Source organism: Corvus cornix, chromosome 7 (assembly GCF_000738735.6).
Source record: "Corvus cornix cornix isolate S_Up_H32 chromosome 7, ASM73873v5, whole genome shotgun sequence".
Lineage (NCBI taxonomy): Eukaryota > Metazoa > Chordata > Aves > Passeriformes > Corvidae > Corvus > Corvus cornix.
In genome coordinates, this window is record NC_046337.1 from 22,125,707 (window position 1) to 22,148,752 (window position 23,046).

A 23,046-nucleotide genomic window follows, 5' to 3' on the forward strand; every position below is an offset into this window, starting at 1 on the left:
CCTTCATGATATCAGGTGGTTTTGTGCAGAGCCAGGAGTTGGGTCTGGATGTTCCTTGTGGGTCCCTTCCAACTCAGTATATTATGTGATTCTATGACATATTTTTATCTTTATAACTCACCTTGTTATAGTTTGCTCCCAGGAAACTTTTCTGACTTCAAAGTCCTTATCTCCAAGATTCTCCACCCACTCCATTTTGTGTAAAAAGACAGAGTTAGGACAACTCTAACCAAAACATTCTTCAGTGTAAAGGTACTTTTAATGCACTGAAAATGTAAAACTCAGTAGCACTGCAATATTCTTCTCTGCAATAAAGATGAGAAGTCTTCAAATCCTTTTTCTTTTTTTTTCTAATTTGCTGGAAGTTTTGATTTGTATGCTAATTTCCACACCTGTAAGTGTATGAAAGAGTGGAAGAAGAAGCAGAGAGTGCTTTGCCACAAGCTGCTTGTTTTAAGGACAGAAGGTGACTGCTTTCATTCTGCTCACATGAGTTCCCACAGTGAAAGAGCTCACTGCACTCCATTGTCCCCTCCAGGAGGTAGCCAGGTGACTTCTTTCTGTCCACCTGCTTCTGCAAGACCTTGAAAGATCTTGTGCTGGAGAAATATGTCTGTCAGTTCCCAGGCAGTATTGGCTTTGGCAGCTGTTTACTGTAATAAAATGGGGTTGTGCATGAAAGGAAATAGTTTTCTTATTGGAAAATTGTGCTGCTGTACATCTGTGAGAAATAAAGATATGCAATGGGTAAATAAACATATTAGAGTGAACCCAAACAAACAAAAATGAACATCTTTAGCAGCTTAAGTATTTTCATAAGTATACTATCTGTCTCCAAGTATCCATTACATAAAACCAAGGAGATGGATATAAATACACGATAAATTGTGGGCTGCTTGAGTACACATTTGTTTTATAAAGAATGTACTGCATCATAGCTTAACTTTATTTCTGACCTTAAATAAATAGTATTACGGGAGACCTCTCACATTCTAACCATAACAGCAATAACTACTTCTGGAAGAGACAACCATTAAAAATTATTTATATACATGTTAATGACATCTACTGACAAGCATCAAATAGAAGTCTGCATATATACATTTTGTTAGATTAAGTGGGAAAATACTTTAATAATGTATCTGGAAGAACTGAGAGAAGTCATAGCAATTAAAAATGCTTTAAAATTCTACAGCACGTTAATATATTAGACTATTAAAAATGCCTGCAATAGTATACATTAACATGTTGATTTAAGGAATCCCGAGCACATTGTCCAAGGTCAAGACTGTAGCATTATCATGAAGCTTGTATTTCTTTGTATTTGGATGAAAGTGTGTTTATTAGGGGGCTGGTATTTATTTCCTTTGTTTTACAAAGCTTGTTTTCTGGTTGTTAGTTACTACCATTTTCCCAGTGAATTAGATTTTAAGGTTTGGGTTTATTTTTCTCCTAGAAACTTCTACATAGTAAAGTAAGCTGTTAAAATCACAGAGGGGAAGGTGCACACACATCAGCTTGGCTGGGCTCTCTACAGCCAGAGCTAGAGCATGATTGGATGGCACTGCAGGACATTGCCCCTTCACAATCTCCTTTCAGGAGCACTTATGGTCCTGCTATGAGCATCTTTGCAGAAAGCAGAACTCAAAGAAGAGTTTGCATATATTTACCTCTATTTGGTACCCCTTTGCCCTGCCCTGACTACAATTCTCCATACAGCTCAAAGAGAAATTCATAAAATTGAACCCAAATGAGATTACATTGATAATACAGCGCTCCTTTGGAGACCACCTTTTAGAACAAGGTACAATACTGCAAATCTCCAAGCTGAGCAGGTGTGATAATGAATTCAAGAGCTGAGAATGTGTCACTGTGAATTCAGTTGTTCTCAAAGCTTAATATGTGCATGTTGCAATTTGATGATGCTTTATGCAATCGCAGGGTTGTTACTGTCAGAAACAATCTGTTTACTTTGCATATTTTCACATTTTTGTGAGCTGCCTAGATTCTATCTTCTGCAATTGGCATAGAGATTTACCAATTTATTTTATTTTTCAAGATAAGTAGCCTTGCAAGGATCTGAAAAGGTTCCAGCATGCAAAATTTGGGAAAATTCTGGGGCATAATGATATTCATGAGGATTCAGATTCCACATTCATCTGACCTTGACAGTTGAAATGAGGCCAGGGGATCTCAAAGACCAAGCTCCATGGGTCAGAAAGCCCTAGAAGCAGAGCAGAGGGAAAACTACACACTCTTGGTTTGCCAACCAATATTCTGACATTGGATGGAGAGGCTCTTAGCCAAGAAAAACCAATACAAATAGGCTGGCAGAAACCATGATGGCTTCTACGGGTCCAAAATAAAAGGGAAAGTAAACATTTCTGCTGATCCCCTGTCCATGCAGCCTGTGGAGAGGGCAGGTGTCTGAAGGGAGGGCAGCAAGAGCACTCTGCAATGGATCATTCGACAGTGGAGCTCAAGATGCTGCCCACCCACCCATAGGCTGTGAGCTCATGGTAGGACAGGGACATGCAAGGAGCAAAGGGCTTCTGCCTCTCCTCATTGCTTGAATGAGCTATTATGAGCTCCTTTGATCAGCAGAGGACAGCTCAAGACCTGCTCTCACCTACCCATGGCTGCTGGGATAGAGGGTGCTCACAGCCAGGGTGCTAATGCATGCACTCATCATTTCTGCATCCACTCCAGCAAGGTGGCTGTCAGCCTAATTTGGCTCCTCCCTGCTGGCATCACTGCTTCTCTGACTTGAGGGACTTGGAATCCCCTGGTTTTAAAGCAGTTGAAACTCTGAGCTGTGCAGAGGAGGTTGCTCACAAAGCCTACCCCCAACTGTTCAATTGCTTGGACCTCATCTGCTCTGCAGGACAGCAAGGCTTTGCTACCCTGTATTGTAGAAACTCATATGTAGCTTACTATGCTCTTGGAAAACAAATTCCCGGGGAGTCTTTCTCAATGAAAGAATAAATAAAAAACTGTTGTAGTAAAAGCCATGAATTGTATGTTGTTATTTTTCTGCTAGTATTTCTGTCATTAAAGATATCATATTTAATTTTTTGTGAAGTCTTAAAACCAAAAAAATACCCCATGTACTCCCCTTATGTACTACTTAAAACATTATGCACCTTTTAAGTGACCTTTTACATTGCCAATTGGGCCTTGATATTGTATTTTGCATATTATATTTCTAACAGACAGATATGCACTTCATTTGCTGATCCACAAGCTCCATTGATGTCACTAGAAATGACACAAGCATACCCTCTAGAAAGTGGCCAATGCCCAGTGTCTGAGTTGTTGAAACAACAACTGAAATTAAAAGTTATTTTCTTGAAGTTGTTCAAACTTTAATAGGGAGATTTGTGAAGTAGAATCCTCCTGTAAGGTATTTGCATTATCAGACTCACTACACAATTTTTTTTATGTCACATGCAATATCCAAAGAAAATGCAGGACTTCATTAGTTGTATCTAGACTGTGAAGCAGGAAAAGAATCAGGGTATTTCCTTTTATTTAAGGGGTGGCATGAACCAGCTGGCATTCAAAAAACAACAACAACAACAAAAACCAACAACAAAACAAAACAAACAACACCACCACCACCTAAGAAAATCCCCCACATTGGTTCTTATGTTCACAGGCCAGACTTAAGTGTACTAAGAGATACCAGACAAAATATTGTACTCTAAATTTGAATGTAAAAAAAAGTTCATTGCATAAAATTAGTAAAGACAGTGGTTTATAATAAAAAATGAGTAAAGATAGTTGTTTTGGAGCCTTAACTCCAGTTATTGTTACTTATGTGACTGCAATTGCAATTCTTAATGATTTCTGGACAGTGCCTATAACCCTGATATTTAAATAAGTGCCACATCTCTGAATTTAATGGATGTCATATAATACAACACAAGATTATATTACCTGAGTATCTTGACTGCCACATGCACATTCTGCACAGTATTTGCTAAAAATGAAAACATCTTGTTACATATTTCCCCCAAGTACAGCTGGCAACATCCCCTTCTCTGATTGCTGAGTCCCAGAGGCTTTCTGAAACAACATGTTTTGTTTGCTTTCAGTCATATGCTTATGTGATAAAAGCCTTCTTTGCATTATGAAATCATAATGGTTTATAAACTTCAATATAAATTCAGTTGAACTTTGCAGGAAACCAAGGTGGAGTGAATTCAGGACATGCCATACTTCTAAGGCAGAGGGTTTTGTGGACCAAGAGCCAAGGATGGATAGGTTTAAAAGTGAAACAAAATTGTGTGTTTAAAAGGTTTTTAAAAATTAGACTCTAAAAGCAAAGCACTTCTGAAAATCTTCAGACCCACAGTTTTCAGAAGTCTAAGGTTTACATTTGAAAACAACCTAGAAAAAGGAGCAAAAACATAGGTATACTTTTAAAGTTTGTCTACAGCTTTTGTGACAACAAGAAACATTTTCCAGGCTTTTCCAGTGAGATATTATTTAGGTAAGATCAACAGTTAGTATTACAGAAAAGAATGTCAGAACACATAGATTCCATTTAAAAGAAATAAATAAAGGTTATTTTTTCTGAACTAAAATTTTGTGTTTAACCTGTTTCTAACAATGTTCGATCTGTGTTCTTTTCTGGAGAAAAAAAAGTCCTAATATATGTAGCAGCAAGGTTAAAATCACATTTTTTTAAATGCGTGAATTGTGTATTCCTGACAGCAAAGTTAAAGGAATCACTAAAAAATTCCAACTTTAACAGCAGTTGAGACGACTCACCACTTCTCAGAAGGCACCCAGCAGTGTGCAGGATTGGGCCCACATGTCTGGGATCACTGAAAAAATTATGAAAGCCACACATTCCTGAAATGTTAGGTTCTGCTTCCTTTCCTTCTTGCTCTTTCCCCTAAGGCCGCCTGGGTTTTTAGTCTAAATTTTTGAAGTTTAGATGACTTCTTTTGTGCTGATTCTTTCAAAGTTGTTTTTTAGATGTTAGAGAGAAGTATAACAAGATTGAGAAATTCATAAAATAGAAGTTAGGATTTTCTATTTTAAGATGTTAAATGCATCCCTCTTTTCGAAAAAATAGCCTAATGAAAGTAAAATTAGTACAGAAGTCAATTTGGGACTTACTTTCATATCTTTTTCACTCAAAATACATTTAAGATTAAGCTACCAAAAAAAAAGAAAAAAAAAAAGAAAAAAAAGAAAAAACCCAGGCTTGGTCCCTAGAAAGCTTAAGAATTGTTCACCTCTCTTTGCTTAATTTAATTTTTTTAATGTGGTTAGCAACTAAATAAACCTTATCAAACATTTCTTGCTCCGCTGACAATTTTCTGACCTCCTAGTTGAAGATCTGAGCCCTAACTTAGTTCATGGATGAGTAATCACAGCAGGTCCACAGCAGAACCTATCCTAGAACTACAAATATATCATCTGCAGCATTGTAAATCAAAGCCTCAAAGAGCATCGTTTAGCCTGAAGCTAAAATTGCTTGTTTATCAGATGGTGCCTAGCTTAGCATGGAGCAGTTCCTTGTAAATCTCAGGGACCTTTTACAGCATATACTTAAGCAAGCATATTGGCTCCTGGGAGACTTTCCGAGAGCTTTAATGACTGCAGACTGCTAAAAGATCCAGGCCTTGGTTTAGTTAAGTGGTTACTTGTATAGCTTGGCTCCATTTTGTAAACTCCCAAAGATAAGGTGTCTGCTTTATCTGGGGAAAGAGCACGCATTAGTTTCTTAGGAAATCTTTATATCCCAAGTGTTAATGTTCTTGGGGCTTTTGGTATTTTGACCTTTGTCTGCTCACTTTTGATTTATGGTGAGAGCAAATCTTTTCCCCCAAGCCCTTCCTATGTTTTATAGGTACTTTGAAAAGCACAGTGAAGTACTCACAGCACAGCTTTTAAAAGTAAGTGTAAGGCCGCACTACTCCAAAGTACATTGTACAGCTCAGGACACTCCAATGACAAGGAGGAAAGACGACCACCCATTTTACTTCTTACTGTTGTTTGCTAGTTTATTTCCTCATAAAGCGGGTGGTCACAACAAGTCCATAGAGCTCCACCCAGTGCAAACCAGGTCGCAGCCTGGGCCATCCACAGGCATCCACAGTGAGCAGCCAGCCCCTCTGTCCGGCTGGACAGTGGTGGTGGCGACAGAAGGGCAGCTCCCTTGGGCAAGTGCTTGCCACGGTCATGAACTGGTTGGATTTACCATTAGCACACTGGTGTCCAGGCAGCTACTTCCTGATGGATAGCTGCATACACTTGATGTAATTTGCTAATTGTGGAGCTTGTTATCTGGGTCTCTCACTTTTTGATTTGAATTAATTAGAGTTCACCTCCGTGCAGCCACCTGCTGTGCTGTCACACGCAGCATACATTGGTACAACAAAAACAAGGAAATTTTTTAATAGGCTTATTCAAGCAAAATGTGCTCCCATTAGATATGTGAAATGGCATCACTACAATGTCATAGACTAAAAAGGGGAGCATCGTTTATTTCAGCTGGCATGGTAATGGTGCAAATGAGAGGAAAAAATGGTCCATTACATTTATAGGCAGAAGACCCAATACATTTAAAATCTAATTTGACTTTACCAATTATTCAATATCTTTGAGTCTTTCTCACTTCCGTGTTTTTCCCCTTGATCCAAGTTAAAAGCAAGAAGGTCTGATTTTTGTTGCTGCTAGTAGCAGCGTTAACATTTCTAAACCAAGAAATTTTGCTGGTCTTGTGTGGAAGCCTCCTCCAGCACCACTCTCCCATATTCCTGCAGGTAAGCACACTCCACGTATCATAGAACTGAAAATATACTCCCTTGCTGCATGTTTTTCAAGCAGAACAAATCATTATAACACAGAGCTAAGGAAAAGCTAAATAACTTTAAAAGGTGCACAGCAGCATTTATCTTTTGAAAGGTGCTACTTTCAAGTTACACTGGAAAATATGAGCTTCCTTTTCACTGAGTATTTAAGATTGGCAAAGACAGGCTTATTGTGATATGCAGTTGTATTTGTTTGCTTTCTTACATTTTAAGAAATATATTGAAAATCAAATCCTGTTTTCTTGAACACCGCCCAAGTAAGTAGGCTTTAGTACAAAAGATGTCAGGCCATCTGAAATACAACTGGAGCTATTTTTTCAGCACAGGATCAGTAATGGGTGACCTATTTACTCCATTACTCTGTAAAGATGGTTGAGCTGGCTTTAATCTCTTGTGGTCTATATTGGGTTGCCAGAAGGTATGGGGAAAATGACTCACCCTGGCTGCTCTGTCCTGTGGGCACATCCCTCTTTCTCCGAGTTTCTCCTAAAACTCAACTTTTTTCCCCCATTCGGTACTGTTCACTCTTCTGCATGTGGGCTGCAGGTTCAGTCAGGGACATCTCATGACGTTTCACAGAGAAACTTCTTCAAATCTGTCATGTACTCTAGAGGTGATATAGTGTCAATAGTGCTGATACAAAAAATGGTTGATATCTTCTGGTTTTTTTGGAGGACGAAAGAAAAATTAAGCAGGAATAGAATTAAAATTTTATCCAGATAGATGGATATATAGAGCTATCATACAGCTTATACTAATTTTTGGTTTTGAAAATAATTCATACTGAACTGCGAGAGGGGTTTTAACAGTACCCACATAATTACAGGAGACCCTCTGTGGCCTTACAAAAATGCATAATTTCCAGGAAATTAAATTAATCTTTGTAAGAATGGGTGGTTATTTTGCAAATGCAGATTTTACTAATAACAATATTTGGCATGGCTTGGTACTTTCTCAATTCAGAGTGCCGTATCACTTGAATCTTTAATTCCATTCTATTTCTGTGATGAAAGTGTCAATATTCTCATTTGGCAAATGGAGAAATTGTAACAGAGAGTCAAATTTGGTTACCCAGGTGTCATGAAGTCATCATGTTATGATGCAGTTAAACATATGGCTGCTGCTTGTACCAGCAAGGGCTGCTCCCAGGAACAGAGTGTTGTGCCGCAGAAGCTGCAAATTTCATCCAGCCCCTTGGGTAGAGATTGCTGCCTTAGGCTGTACTTTAGGTATAATATCTTGTCCTTGGATGAATATGGGCACACAGAAATAACAGCAAAGTCAAAACCAAAATTAAGACTTCTCTCTTCCAGAAATAGCATCATTTCTCCATTTTTTCAGTACATTTCCCTTCAATTTTCCCAACTAAAACACATACAAGAGATAATAATTGCCAACACAAGAACCCCACCACCACCCCCCCCACCACCCCCCCCCCCCAAAAAAACCACCAAACAAACTAAAAACCGCCACCTGAGCATGCATGCGAGAGTACACTACAGGCTGGAGTTAGCAGGAAGGCAAATTGAAATAGTCTGTGGTAAAGGATACACTATGTTTAAACTTTGAAACCAAAGAACTGCAGGAAGAGAAGGCTTCACTTAGTAAACACTGTCCAGTTGTTGATGCTAATTGTTTCAGATAGAGATTAAGGAAAACAGGTCCATCCAAGGAAAAAAGAAGGCCTTTGAGCTTTCCAGTCACTGCTCCTACAGCTGGAATTTGTGTTTGGTCACTGCCCTCTCTTTTTTTGCTTTGAATATTGTTGTCCCCATGTCAGACTCCCAGGTTTAGCACCATCTGATTTTGTCACTTGGATTCTGTTTAGATTTCAGGTCCAAAGTGTGGGTCTAAACCTTTATCATGTGCAATACAAATTACAAAATGTGCAAACAAACTCATAAAAAGTAAGTTTTCCAACCGATACATTCATCAGAGGAAGAATCATAACTATCCAACAAAGGCCTCATCTCCTAATGCCTGTGAGCAAAAGAGGATAATCCTGGACCCATTGAAGCTGAGTGAAAAAACTCCATCGAGCCAATTTGCCTTGAGAGATGCTCATTTCTGCATGGTTGTATTCTTAAGACCATCCATTACTTCAAAACATGTTGAAAATCAATATTTTTGTAACTATATAGAACTTATTGAGTTGGTGTTATTAAGAACTAGAACTTAAAGGCACACAATTTTAAAACAGACAAATGGTGCTAATTTTAAACAGTGAGAATAATGAATCAAACTCCTACATGGTGTAATGGTTCCTCCAGCTCTGAAATCCTCCTTGGTGAAATCTGAAAGTAGCTCTGGAAGGTTCACAGGTCAAATAAATATTCAACTCAGTGCTACAGTAGTAGGCTAAATTTATGAATACATCCATACTAAAATATACATCCTAAAATTCGGTTGTCCAGTAATCTCCTCCTGCACTGAGGAATTACAGGAAGAGGTTCAAGTTCAGTGAAACTGGGAAAGTCACAATGTTCCAGTTTTATGTAGCTACAGAAATACTTCTAAATTGAAAAAAAGTCTGAACTCAGAAATGTTTATTGGGGGATAATATTTTTTAAATGGTCATGGTGCACAGCTGATAGCTGTGAGACTTCAAAACATTCCCATATACAGATATACTTTTTTTTTCTGAGTAGTAGGTTGTTGTCACAGACTTCACAGGGCAAAAATTTTAACCCAAATTTTCCAGAGAATAATGTTTCTAACGGCCTTTACTGAGGTGTTTCAAGTATGTGAACCATCTCACAAGTAATAGGTTTATTACTCACAAGTACAAGTTTATGTGTTACTGGTTTTGGAGAAGACATGACAGCATCAAAACTCAAGTAGGGAACAGAGGCCCAAGCGAGTGAGGCTGCTTTGCTTTTAAGGCAAGCTGGGGAGTACTGGGGTTGTTTCTGCCTAGCTAGAAGCATCAAAGAGAACACTTATTTAGACAACAAGGTCTTTCAGTGGCAGACACGCAATGCCCACATGTGCTTATAGAGCATGTCGTAATTACAGCTGTTAAAATAATATCACTGGAAAATGTTCTAGTGATTTTTTTTTCCCAGTTTGATTAGCTTTAGGGGATGACAAACCTTCTCTAAACCAAGAAACCTGTAAAACTCTGATAGATCAGTGCTCCTTCATCGCTTTAGCAAAGCCCCAGTGTTCAGCTTGGTGAGATGCAGTGAGAGGGGCTGGAACAGCCTTCCACAGGGTCCCTGCCACCAGCACTGCAGTGAAGCCACTGCTGCTGCTGTATGGGGAAACAAAAAAGCCAAACACATCTTTCCCTTCTCCCATCGTTAGAAAATGGAGAACTTGTTGTGAGAAAATACAATGATTTCCACAAGTCAAGCTCATAGTGTCTGGTGAAACTGCACATCGCTCAACATTTTCTTACTTATGGAGCGTGGAAAAAGTGAGATCCTGCTTTAGACTGTGGTAGGATTATTGCACCTACAGAGAAGGAGGTGGAAAAAACACTCACTAATGCTTTTAACTGTCTCTGAAATTCTCCTTAGGAATAAACAGAGCTTGAGCTTGTAAGATTTGCCATTTCCCTTCGGTCCATTAGTGTTGAACTTTTGACGGGGTAACCTTCCTTCTTAGACAAGGGTAAGAGAGCAGAGGAGGCTGCTGTTCTGCTAAGTTCTTTATTTCATAGTCTCATAGCTTTCTTGAAGGCAGAGTTCGAAGGGGGTTACATGATAAAGGCAAGCAGCCACAGCAGGCAAAAACAGCTTCTTCTTCTTCTGTATGTTCTATATGCTCTATATATTTTTTCTTACAGAAGAGTGGATTATATTTGCTAACTGACCAATAAGATTAACATACGATTCTAGTTTTTCTTTTCTGAACCTATCCTGGTCTATTTCTAACAGTCGTAAGCCTTACACAAGTGTTACACAGGTATTACACAGATTTACATATACAGCTTCTATCAGCTCTTATTATTTATGTGAACACTCCATCTAAAAAATGTGAACAGTATAGTTCTATCTATACTTTGTCTAAAGTAAGGAATTCCGTGAAAAGGTAACACTGCTGCAGCAAGAACTGTGTTTAAGGTCTCTGCTACAGCTTTTTAATGTTTAAGGCACTTAGCATATATTTCTACTACAAGTTAAAAATCTGTATTTCTATTTCACTTTGGTGTGGCTTCATGTATCTCAGCTTGTCCGAAGGTTTTAATTCAACCCCTGTGCTTTGGCTTCCCTCTGGGCCTGAGTCCAGAGGAACTTTCACTCCAACACATTAGGACAAATAACTTCAAGCAAATTTTTTCTTCCTCCATGTTTCCAGTCAGGTCAGACTCATTAGAGCCACCAAGGCATCAGCAGTAAGGTAGGTGCTTGCATTTGCTGCTAGTTATTTATTTACGTTTACATTGATCTGTAAATACATCCGGGAGCACTTGTACCATCTGCTACACATTTGTCAGTCACTGAATGGAGGGTGGACATCTGGGGATGCCACTGGGTTTTGTTGATTTTCCCCCATTAGAGATACTGTTTCCTTTTTAAGCATGATGTGAGCAAAGAGTCTGGCTGACTGTATTGGAAAGGCAAATATGTGTGTGTGACACCACCTCCAAATCCATGGGATCTGAGTTTTCTCCCAAGCTTTCTTCCGCTTTGCAGAGCCCAGCATATCAAAAGAGCATGGAATGCAAAAAGATCTACCACAGTTTTTCTCTGCAGCATGAACAGCAATATTGAATGGTAATATAAGAGACAAACTGAAGCACCTCCTATGTGCTCCAGATTTGGGGGGTGGGGGGTTAGGGTTAAAAAAAAAAATCGTGTAATTTAATACATTCCCCTAAACTCTGCTTCAACAGACATTGCACACCCACGGACAGAGGTGGGGAACACCAAAACTGCTTGCCTGGGTTCCAGAACCAGAGCCAGAATATGAATAAGTACTCTTCCAAAAATCCCCTTTTCATCACAAGTGATTGAGTTTTACCTCCCCTTTTTCCTGTGTATCCACTGTCTGCAGGCTCACAAATACACAGTTTCTCACAAGTCTGGTCTTCAGAATCACTGACACAGTATTATCCAATATTTATGTTTAAACCCTGACTTTTGGAACAGCAATAAAAGTAATAATAGATTGATTTTAACATAAAAACTAGCTTATTTGGAGCATATTTGGTTTATGTTTTTGAGATAAGCCTCCTGTAGTCTGAAAACTAAAATTCAGAGAAAATTATCTGATTCCTTCCACCAGTGTGAAAAGAAAAAGCCCACATTGTTACAATGAGAAGTAAAATAATCACTGCTAGCTTCCAGTATTTTGTGCTTCAAAGAAGCTTTTTACATCCTGCTGAATTGAAGTGAGAAGTGCTGCCACAAGGATTTCCCTGTGCTGGAAGAGGTGAGCGCAGGCACAGAGCAAAGCTGCTCAAGGCGTGCTCTGATGCACAGCCTCCCTAGTTCTTAGGGCATGTGGCCTTCACCCACCAAAAACATGGTTTGTTGGAGCTACAACAGACTGATTGCAGCTTCTAAACATAGCTATGGCTTGATCTGATCTTAAACATTCAAGTCTGTGGGAGCTGAAAAGTTACCTGGATGTAAGTAGGTTTGTAGAGCACATATGCACACATATTTTTCACATTTTCCAAGAGGTTTGCCAGATGCCACCCTACTTAGAGATCCTGCCATTAAGTTTTTTAAAATCCTTTATACCCCACAAGTCCTAGCTTGTGTCCTATAAACTTTGCTAGTCACAACAGGTTCATAGATTAAAATAGGCACTGTTCTTGAGCCAGTTGTTACCCCAGTTGCTATGCTCTATAAAAACATCAGAATAGCTGGGAAGGTGCCAGGGAGTCGCTGTGAGAACTGTTAGGATTCTCCTCCAGGAGAGAGGGAAGGAAGACCTATTTGCCACCTTCCATGGGCTGCTAGCTCCAGCTCCTGCTGCTGCCAGGAAAACAAACTTGTTCCTAAATGATTGCACATTACTCCAACATTGTAAATGCTATTGCATTCAGTTTTCTTTCAGAATTGCCTCTTTCATTTAATCTAAAGAAAATTATCAATATTAGAAAATATACAGTTGCAACCAGTTCCTAAGAAACCAGAGAATAGCTATGATTTGTGATGCTTTTGTAACAGGACTTCAGATATTTACTTTCAAATTTTGCTTTTTCTATTTTCTAAGTGAAAGCTTTCTCATCATTTTTTTATGGTCAGCCTTGCTGCCTGCAAGATGCTGGTAGAGATGAGATATACATTTCACCCTGGTGTTGTAAATGAAATGAAAATAAATACTGTTTATCACTGCTCTCGGCCTGTTTTCTTTCTCATTCTGTTGTTCTTCAGTGTAATACAGCATTACAGCCTTTTCTGCCTCTGTGGGAGTCATGAACCAAATTTCCATTCTGAAATGGCCATGAATTTCAAATTCATCCTCTAGGTGCACAACAGTTAGGAGAAGGGCATTTGTATAATCTTCCATCAGTGTTTGTATGTAATGTACTAGTAGCAAAAGAAATTAATCAGTATCTCAGTATCACTTCCCTATATGGATTATGTTCAGTAGGACATAGAGTGGGGAAATCATATGCTAGCTAATTCAATGTTTTCATAGGGGTCAAGGTTAGAGGAAGAGGTCATAGTACAAACCTAAAACACTCAATACTACAGACAGTTTAAAAGATATGCTTGATTGGATGTCCTGATATTTTAATTTGGATCTTGAAGTTTTTGATTTTCTATTTGAATTGCAAAATAAGAATACAATAATGGGGGGTTGTTGGTAACGGTTGCACAAATGACAGAGAATGGAATTTTCTTTATTGCTCGAGGCAGAATGAGCAGTCCATTCTTTTGCTTGACCTCTGTATATCTGAAGAATATGCAAACATATTGAAACTTTTTTGTGTTCTACAGTGGGGGAATGAAGTGCATCGATTGCTTGCAATTATTAGCTAGAGTGGGATAAGCCTCCTCCTTATTATGCAGATTAGTGAAGCTCTCAGTTCCAACATATTGTACAGATGCAGGAGAGCAGCTGCTCTTACAGATGGCAAGTACACAGCTCCATTAGTATGTATCTATTGTCTGCTCTTGGCTTGCTCAGAGGATGGAGAGGATGGGTAAAGAGGAATTGTCACACAGTGAAATGTAAAGGAGAACACACTCTCTTAAAAATCCATACCCAAGAGACTATTTACACAGCAGGGCAGACAGCAATCAAATTAAAAATCTACCCTGAATAAGGACTTTCATATGTCACAATTAAGCTTCTCTAGTTTTAAAATATACTAACCATTAAAACTAAGGAATAGAATTCAAATTGGCAACTAAGTTGTATTAATAAAAAGAAATCCTGGGAAGTTCATTGAAAATTTGGTCATGTATTTGGCCCATCCAAAGCTTTCTTTAACAAAACCTCTCCCCTCAAAAACACCTCACTACTCCAAAGACACATCCTCACTTATTTTGCATAACAGAAAAGACAGAAAAGCAGAACTGTGCTTCATTTATTAAACTTTTCACCATCAGAATATAGCATTTCATGCAATTTTTTGCATTAATGAGAGCTGAAACAGCTAAATTTAAGTTAGTATAGACAGCATTGATTGTGCATCTGTGTCAATTATTCTTTGCAAAAATGCTAAACAGAACGTTAGTTACCCATGTGGTAATTTTTAATGTGGTGAACAACTCCTGAGGAAAGATACAGCTACAGCTTGGCTGCCGAAAATAATCTAGTGACGAACAATTATTTATAACACAATCTGTGGTTGGATGCACAAATTATGGATGTACCAGCAGATTTTATGATATACTTAACATACAGTTTATTTTTATTTAGTACAGAGATGACATACAGTGGAAAAGGGTTGTAAGGTACAAAGGAAGATGGTGTTAAAGCCTAAGTTATGGTCTCATTCCAATCTGAAAGTCTGGGAAGCCAAAGATGCCTAAGCAAGTGCGAGGGAAAGAACATATATAAAAGCAGATAAACAGGCCATTGGGTCCCTATAACATCTGGGAGGCACTTGTCCTTAGCACCAAGCCTTTCACAAAAGGCAGTCTCAGAAGATGACTTTCCTATGAGCAAAGTAGAATAGACCTGTTCTCGTGACAGGCCCTGGGGACCAGCAGCACAGCGACTGGGGTACAAGGTGCCCTGCTTGCCCTTTGACTCTAGGTCTGGGGTCCTCTGTGTTCAGGGAGAAATTACTTGGTTTATTTTTATTTTTATTTATAGATTTTATAAGTAAAATAATAAAGGGTAAGATCAAACTGCCATTGGCTTTTTTTTTTCCCCCTAAGGTGGTAGAAATACAATTAGTCATTTAGTTTCATTTGGCTTGGAAACCTGCATTCTTCACCCAGCTGCTGGGTGAAGATGCTGCATTTGCTTGCATCCTTCATCTGAACTTCATCCAGAAAAAGACTTTGCAAAAACATTGAAAGGATTCACTTTCAAAAATACAGCTGAATTTTGACAAGAATGTGAAAATATAAACATAAGACATGAAAATTATAGGAGAAGCAGACTGCTTTGGGCTGGCCAAGAGGAGAATATTCTTCTCCAAGAAAACCAAAAAGCAGTATAATTTAATTCACTTAGCAGTTTGTGGGTTTTTACATGAACGTAAGTGGCATCAGGCAATCCAGATTGGCATCCATTCTTCTAAGCTTGATCCCATCTAACTGCACATTCAGGGAGAGGCTGTTCTGCTTCCCTTGAAGTATAACTTCCTAACTAGCTGTAATTTTACTTAAGAAAGGTTTTAGGTGACAAGACAAAAATTCTCAAGAAGTTGCATGACAGACCTTTCCTTCTCACAGCAGTAATTTCTACCTCATAAGAGAGCAGCTATGCTAGGAAACTAGGATGGCTTTCCTGCTCTATCTGCTCACAGACAGTCCAAAGGAAAAGTTGATGTATGTTGAAAGTATGTCCAGGCACTCAATCTTGTGCACTCTGGGTCTAAAACAAAATTAAAGCAGTTTTAAGCCTCTGGGCAAGGCTGATCTGCAGAGCGCAGATGCTCAAGTCTCTTCAGATGAGGAGCTGTGTGAGCATCACTGTGGCAGGCAGCATATTAGGCAGTCCCTACGAGAAGCTCGGTGTCCTGAGATCTATAGATTAGCAGTACATTCAAATTAAGCTTGTATCTGGTATCACAGATTAAATGGATACACTTGAAGGATTTTGTTTTGAATGAGTCTTACAGGATTTCGGCTTAGATGAGAACAGAATTTTTACTTTCCTCCCAAGTGCATCCTGTGCATCTGAGTTCACAGCACATGACTCGGTCTGAGGACAGCCATGCAATCTCATCAGTCCCCCTAAAGTCCCCCTAAAGGCCATTGTTTCTATGTTAATCCAGTCAAAAATAAATCCCCAAGTATCAAGAATTCTCTTTTTTTTCCTACAGTTTTTCTTTTTTTTCATTAGGAATGATAAAATACATAGAGATGATGTAATCATTACACAAAGGTAACACATTGGGAAGAAAAAAGCTGCAGAGGGCTACCTGGCTCCAAATGCTTCCTAGGTCATTTATTTTCCTCTTCACATTTTTTTTTTTAATCTTTGCTGGACTGTATTTTTCATGTTAGTAGTATCTGAAAGTCTGCACTGTCTTCACAGCGTATAACCATAAATTCTAGTACAAAGTTCTGAGACCATTACTTAATATAAAGAGAACCTTCTCCTCTGACTCTTTTCTATTTGATAATTTGTCTGTAACAAAAGGTACATACCACCTAAAATACATGAGAGCAGTGAACTTGAAATTATTAATTAAGGGTTTTCCAATGTTGGTTGAGATTAAGACAATTTTGTAGCAATGCATTATTCCTTAAAAGATATTTTAATTGAACTCACAATTAAGTCTCCAGAAAACTTCAATATGAAACAATTGAGAAAGGCAGAGATCTGTATTTGTTCTGAATTTAGAGGGCTTTAATCCAACCCGTGTCTAATCTTAATGACCAGAACCATGCCCTAGTTTCATCTTCTGTAGCTGGGTTCAGGGTTTCATTTCAATACCCTGCAGCTAATACACCAGTCTATACCCATGTCATGCCACCTACATTCACAAATCTCTAGTACTTATGGTCTGGACAGTAATGTTTAAGAATCAGGCAAGCATAGAAGGAGAGAGACAGTTTCATCAGCACTGCACAAAAAGAGTAGCAGAATGTCTGCGAAGCTTGCCATACCAAACCTGCTAAACGCAAGGCAAAGCACTAGCAGAATTGGTAGTTATAGCTCCAGGAAATCAAAACTATTTTTCATGGATTCTGTTGTTCTAAGACTCTAGAACCTATGTTTTGAATACAAAAGATGATTACTACAACAAATCTCTGGGGGATTTTTTTTAATGCATTATCTTGCCAAAAGCAATAATGACCTAGACCCATACTATTATCTTACCAAGGAGATGGGGTAACAGGCAGCCCATGAATAGACTGTGCAAAACAGGGGAGATAGAGACATCTTTCACTACCTCAACCCAGTGCTTTGAAATGACAGCTTGTGATAAAGTGTCCTCTATTGGTTTAAAAAATAAAAAGCTAATAAAATGGAAGTCTTATAAAGTCATAGAGCTTAAAAATTAAATCCATAAATAACTTGACATGCATTTTAATAATGGTGTTAAAACACACACTTTCTCACCTTATGTATGCAATAGTCAAAATCTCATTCGAGAGACCTTGAAAAACACATGGAATATTGTTTTGGAAAGATAAAGGACTTTTCTGATGTTGCTCAAACAAAACCAGACAAACCCACTTCACATTCTTATTTGTAAAACTGGGATATGCACAACGAACTTTCCAAGGCTTACAGCTTTCCAGAAGACACCTTAATGTTTGAAAGCCACATATGAAGCAAAATTTGAAGACAAGAAGTTCAAGCTTCCTGAATTTAACATGTTGGATATTTAGTGTTTGATGTGTCTCCTACAACAAACAAGCAGACAAAAATTATCAAGGCTGCATTTCATTATGAGGTGGGTTGGACTGAACGATCTCCAGAGGTCTCTTCCAACCCTAATGATTCTGTTTTTATAAAAATTAAACCAAAGAACTTTCAAACCAAGTTTTGATATGGGAAGTTGTGCAATACAAATGTTCATTATTTCCAGTGTCACATGTGCCTTCTAGGCTATGCTGAGCTCATTGGATGAGCTTTACAGATATCTGTGCTGCATAATGCAAGAGTATAAAGTCTTCAAGAAAAAGACTGCAGTGTCCTGTATTTTTTTCTGTTGAACTACTTTATACAATAAAAACATTTTTAAAATTGAAACTGTTGACTATCTTCAGACAACAACTATTCTTTCAGAGCTTATTGTAGCCTGTTACATTCAGTCAATTAGAGCAAAGTTTCTGGTCTGGGCTCAAAGATTTTCAAACACATCTATCTAGCATAGAAATTCGCTGTCACGGGTATCAATGGCCAATAATTTAGGGTTCATAGGGAGATGGCAAGATGACTTGCATGAAAAAGACATCAATTTCTTTCACAATTAGTAGATCTAACTGTTAAGTGCTTTTCTCATACTTCAAATGATTTTAAGAATTTCAGAGTTTGTCCTGTTTCACACCCAAGTAAACTTCTCAAATTCCTTTTTCAAAGGAGACAATAATTTCCCCCACTTTTCTATAACCTTGTCACCAGGGGATTCACAAGAGATGGTTTAGAAGGCAACTAAAGATCGTGCGAGGACAAAAATCTTATATTATTACGTATCTTCTAGAATAGATACATTCTAGACTCCCCACTAACCCAAAAATAAATTTCTGGGGTTATGTGTGATGAGGAGAATGTGTCCCTTCAGAGCATGTCAGAAAAGGTTTAGTCAGAATTGACCTGGAAGAACAAGACCTCATAACAGAGGTGTAATATTCCAGCACAGGTCTCTGGTGCTCCAGCTTTTAGCAGACCTGAACATCGAAAGAGACTTCTCTGTGCACTGTAAGACTCACTTCACATAATTCGAGGGAGCAGGAAAGCTAAAGAGTACACCAAACAGCTGGGCCAGCTTATTCTACTGAAAATAAAACCTCCCACAGCTCTTCAAACAATAGATCTTATGTACCAAAGCGTGTTGTATCATGCGTGATTTTCAGTGCAATGCTTCCATGCTGTATAAACTATACATTTTCACAATTCTTTCCCTAATGAGGTTAGTAAAATAATTTATGCAAAATAAATGAGAATACAGAAAGATCAATCAGGGTACATAGAGGAGGAGGTTGCTGGTTTTGTTTTCTTCCTCCAGACTAATGTTTAAATCTCTAGATATTAAGAATGCTTAGGAGAGAGATAACAGACAACAACTGAACTGAAGTTAAATGCCCTTAAGATTTCAAAACTGGTATATTAAACAAATTATTTTCAAGACAAATCCTGTCTAAATATAAGTTCAGATTTTAAAAAAAATCTTTTATTCTGTCAGATGCCTTCAAATACTCCATGCAAATTCAAAAAAAAAAAAAAAGGATTTTCAGCTGTAGATAATGGAATTTTTTTCTTTATAAAAGATGGAACAACCTCGCCTGAAACAGTCAAAACTTACTGTATTCACGTAACTTTGTGTTTAAACAGTAATATTTGTAATAACGTGATAGTCACAGCTGAAAAAAAATCACAAATTATATGAAGCATATAAATACTCTGTAGTAGACTTTACATCTTTATTCACCTTTTCTTTATGAAACTTTTCAGAGAGACTTCTCTGTGGGAGACAAGCTCTTCTAAAGCCTGAAAAGGATCATTTTTTGATGTACCTCTACAATGGTTCCATTTTGCATCAACTAGAATTTCAAAATTTAAGTACTAACATGTATGACTCCTTAAGCTGATATGCATCACAATGTACATTTTGGCTCCAAAATGTATGAAGTAGTTCTCTCTTCATATAAGTGAACCTTGAGTAGATAGATAAAAAGTAAAATATCTTCCTTGGGAGATGAAAAGTGGCCACTACCGCCTGGAACTGATATGTTTTCTCATGATTCCCACTGTTCCCACTCCTCAATGTAAAATTAAAAATGAAGGTGATGGTGAGGAGATAATTCTTTGAAGTCACATCTTTCATCCTCAATTTGTTGTAAATATTAAAAAAATAGGCTATACATGTCAGTAGAAAACCAATATGATTATAGGTTATACGTGTGCCCATAAACATTGCTTACTTAAAATACTACAGTTCTGTGGCTAAGACTTGGGGCTGGAGCTCAGGAGGTAGGAAAGAAAACAAATCCTGCCTCAGTCACTTGTTCTGCTTCCAGCTGTGAAGTGGAAACATCTCTTCCCACCCTGTTTGTTTAGTTCTTACACTCAGGTGTAAGGTATTTTACTCAGGGTGGGTATTTTCACCAGAGTATTGTCCCATAATTCTCCTCTGAGGCCTCAGAGTACTTTTCTATTGCACATAAACAATGCCATATTGAACATCCATCATAACAAGGGGAGGTCATATGTGCTTGTGCCTACTATGATTCCCTTTCAGTCCAAGTGAGCTCTTGCAGACTTGTGGTTGCCAAGCATCAGGCTGCCAAGCAGAAGCCAAGACAACTTCACATAGCAGTGCCTGCCAAACAGCAGCACTACAAAAGTCTGTGGCACCCTAGAAAGGGAGCTACTGAATAAGAGACCAGTCAGAAGAAAAATAAATTAGAAACATAAGCACTTGTGCTCCGTGCATTTGTTAGAAGCCAAGAGTGGTCTCCACCAGGCACTCAAGTTCAAGGGAAAAAGGAGCAGGTGAGGACAGGAAGGAGACACCAGACACCACCTGCTACCTTTTGCTTCCAGAGCTATTATTCTGCTATTTTTCTATGTGCCATCTGCCCTCATCCAAGGCACATCCCACACAGTAATACATAGCTCTTGGTCCAAGCCTACAGTGACCAGTCTTCTCCCAAATCGTGCATTTCATCTCTCTGAATAGGAGGGAGCACAAAACACTTCTTTCCCTCCTCAGTCAGTCAGTACTGCAGGTTCTCAGCAGCCCAGCCCCTGAATCCTACAAAAGATGTGCCAGGAGCATGTTCTCTTTCCCAAGAATTGTTTTTAAGACATCTCAAACAGCATACCTCTCATCCTGTCAACCACTGAGAGCCTGTCTTTTCCATTAACTTTAGAATATAAGTCATATAATAATTTTGAAATACTCAGAGAAAACACTGCACAATCATTCCCTGCTTCAAACTGTTGTAACTTGTACCAGGGTAGGGGTTCCAAGAGCCAGACTGTGTCCAAAGCAGACAGTCCATCAAGCCAGTCTTGGTGCTGCATATGTTACTGACCAGGCAAATCGGGGATTGGCGACACTTGTTGATTTTACATCTGGAAATATAGGTATGAAATAATAAAGGAAATAGATATATAGGTATAGGATGTTATGGCCCTTAACAGGAGATTGTTTCTCCACCCCCATCAGGACAAGCCTCTACAGAGACTGCAGCACATTCCTGAGCCTTCAATCACAGATTTTTCTTTTGGGCTTGATAATGACGCCTCGATTCTGTTTGCATCAATGCGTCTTCTTCAGTCGTGACCAAATTCCCATCAGTGTGTCACAGCCATATTAGTGGGCACTGCAGCTGCCTTAGAAATACCCAGAGTAAAGCTGTATCAGAGCTTTATCACTAACTCTACTATAAGGGATTTCTGACCATTTTAGTGAAGAGAAAAAAATCCCTGAACTACTTACAAGATAACACACTCTCAACTAAGTCTCCTCTACCCTCTACATCACAAGAGTTCATCTCACTTAAGAGTTTAAGCTTGCAAGAATAAAGGATCCCTTAAAATCTAGGGCCATTACCCCTCTAGATAAAGTTTACTTAAAACACATCTTGTAAGTGAAATGCTTCCACTGCCCTTGGGTGTGCTTTGTCTATTCCGTGTTTGCAAGGAAGGGGACACACTCAGTATCCTGGAAACCACCATAGGAAAGTAGACCCGTTAGAGAGTCAAAGGAGCTCCTTTTCTTCTTTGTGTCACCCCATATGTAAGAATTTTGACTCTCTCATCATAGGCCATTGCATTGCATCGTGTCTATCCAGCAGGTCAACAATAGCAGACACAAATATTTCAGTATCCATTGTTGTTTTGCGTGGTCGTTTTCCCAAAAGAGACTAAGTGGAGAAAAGTTATTCGTAGTGAGAGCAACACTTGGACTAACATGATTGCTCAGCATGTATTCCTCCAGTTAGAGTATTGGTGACCTTTACACAGGAGTTACTAACTTAGAGATCTAGAAAACCACACCTAAATTATTAACTTTTGCAATTTAGCCCTTGATACGACGGACAGACACAAAGCCCAAAATCAGTAACCCCCACAGTGTTATTAGTATCTTGAAATGACTGAAAAGAATTGATAATTTTGTGAGCACCATGCAAAAAGGAAGAATTCTGTTTGAATTACATAACAGATGTTTGCTAGGATCCACAATGCAGCCTGCATACACAGTTATGCTAATTTGGCACTGTTTCCCTTCAAGTTAGCTCTGAGTCATTAGAGCACGCAGCTAGTAGGTCCTTCTGTCTAACTAATAATTGCCTATTATTGATATTAATTAACATTTTTTGCACCTTCCCTCAGCTTTGACCTGGTATCTGTTGGTAGTCTAATCACAGTGGCCTAATAAAAGTCAAAATATGGAGGCCTATAGCAGTCATGAGCCATTTATCAAAAAGCAAACAAGGCCAATTAAACAGGCAGTCAGACAGTTGTCTTGATTTGCCGCTGACTGTTTCTTGATCACCATTATAAATTGCTAATCGGGCAGAAAGAGCTAAGCAGTGCATCTGCAGGGGGTGGTTATTGCTCATTCCCTGCCTGGTGACAGGTGAGGGAGGCTAGTGATGGTCTTATTGATGTGAAATGCCCATCAGTTGGTAGTTATTGTTAAAGTTCATGATGCTACAGCTGATCCTTTCCTGCTGAGAGTCAATCAAATTAATTAGTGATAGAAATTCTTCTGTATTATTCTAATACAGAAATACAGAAGGAACATACTTTAATTTTGTTCTAGAGGCACTGGGGAAAAAAATCTCCATGTATTATAGAGTGGGAGGATGAAAAAAAGGGAAAAAAAAATCAAATATCGCTTCTTCCATTATTTTATAATAAGGGCTGCAGCTAAAGGTTTTTATAGCCACAGATCAAGAGATCATAATAGAAGCATATTGACAGATTTTTTCTGCAATACTCC